The sequence below is a fragment of the Octopus bimaculoides genome, chromosome 5, assembly GCF_001194135.2.
Source record: "Octopus bimaculoides isolate UCB-OBI-ISO-001 chromosome 5, ASM119413v2, whole genome shotgun sequence".
NCBI lineage: Eukaryota > Metazoa > Mollusca > Cephalopoda > Octopoda > Octopodidae > Octopus > Octopus bimaculoides.
Genome location: NC_068985.1, coordinates 80,399,181 through 80,401,318, shown reverse-complemented (window position 1 = coordinate 80,401,318; position 2,138 = coordinate 80,399,181).

Below are 2,138 nucleotides of genomic sequence, written 5' to 3'. Positions count from 1 at the left end.
ACACACACACACACACACACACACACACACACACACACACACACACACACACACACACACACACACATAATATATATACATATATAAGTTTGCAGCCCAGACCTTCAACTTGGTAGCCAGCATGTATGCCAACAAGCTCTTGACAGCATTCTATTCAAGTCGGCCCACAGGAAGGCCATGTCCAAGGCACAATGGCCGTTGAATCTGCAGAGCCACAGGACGGTGGTGGCAGACAGCATTCTGGACACATTACCAGATGGAACTCTACCAATGACTCTGTTGTTCTTAACAACCTGCTGGAGAAGAATAGGGGTGCTCTCCACAGGGGGACAATACAGCTGAAGCCACAGACCTTCACTGATTCTGATGTTGGCTTCCTGATGGTGTATACCCAGGTGATGTTTAGTGTTGCCAAGGCCTTGGACAAAATCCAGGGGGAGGACCAGGCCTGTCTCAGAAGCCTTCTGCCAACTGTAGTGACTACCTTCATGAAGTTGAAGGAGGCCAAGTTCAAATGTCTCCTGTACTGCAGTCCTCTGATAGATGTGATACTGGTAGGCATCACGAAAGGGTTTGGGATCCTTTCAAAAGAGCTGGAGTACCAAATTTCGCTTGTTCTGGCTGGAGCGGTATAATAACAACCAGGTTGGCAGAGTAATAAACACCATGGAGACTGTCATAGAGACAGCCCTAATGGAGTCCAATGAGAAAGACAGCAGAACCACCAGCAATGAGGATGAGAAAGATGATTTCTTCAGCAACATCACTCAGTTCCAGGAGAGCAGGAGCCACAGGTCACTGAAATCCAAAGCGCAGAACTTGGTGAAGAACTGGCTAGAGGCTGTCTCGAAGGAGGTCCTGACTGAAGTCGCCTTTTTGGGTGAGCAGGTCTTGATTGACCTGTTCACTAAGTATAACACCACCATCCATCTAGTGCTGCAGTTGAGTGCCTATTCACTATAGGCAATGATATTCTGAGAGCCTAGAGAGCCACCCTGTCAGATGGTAACTTTGAGTGGCTGATGTTTATGAAGGGGAACCAGTATCATGTTGAGGTGACGGAGAAGGCCCAGCCAGAGTAGTACCTCCTGATCATCATCTGATCTTGGCATGCTATACCTTTTTGGAAAGCTCTAGGTCTGTTTTTAAGGGTTTTAGACCCCAAAATCCAAACCAAAGCTAAATTCATATGATAAAAGTTAGTGGTTATCAGTTAGCATTAACTTCCACTAATTTTTTTAACTGTTTAGTGGTTTAGTGTTTGCAAAGCTAACTGTTTGGTTAGTTATGCCCACCACTGTATATGCGCATATCTTTTACTTGTTTCTATCATTTGCCTGTGGCCATGCTGGGGCACTGCCTTGAAGGGTTTTAGTCGAGCAAATCAACCCCAGGACTTATTTTTTAAGCCTAGAACATATTCCATTGATCTCTTTTGCCAAACCTCTCAGTTATGGGGATGTAAACACACCAACACCAATTGTCAAGCGGTGATGGGGGACAAACACAGACACACATACACACACATACAATAGGTTTCTTTCAGTTTCTGCCTATCATATCCACTCACAAGGCTTGGGTTGGCCTGAGGTTATAGTGGAAGACACTTAACCAAGGTGCCATGCAGTAGGACTGAACCCAGAACCAAACGGTTGAGAAGCAAGCTTCTTACCACACAGCCGATTGTTCATATATTCGATAAAGAAGCACACTCTAAAGCATTAGAGCAGTAATAAATTTTTTTAGAAAGTTAAAAGTTTATGGCCTTTGGTTTTGCACCTATAAAATGATTAGCAGTATATGCAACTCATCAGACTCAAATGGCTCAATTTGAGTCTGACCAGTCACCTATACTACTCAACACTTTATAGCTGCAAAACCAATGGTTGCTCTATGACCGGCCATAAATTTCAGCTTCCTAAAAAATATATATACATACATATATATATATATATATCAAAACTCTTGATTGGACTATATCAGGTGGAGGAGAAGAGCCATGCAAGGAACGTGAAGAGAGCACAGCATAAAGACGGAAAGTCACGGTGGTGCTCCAGCATGACCACAGTCACTTGGCTGAAACCCATAAATAAATAAATAAATAAATAAATAAATATATATATATATATATAAAATTT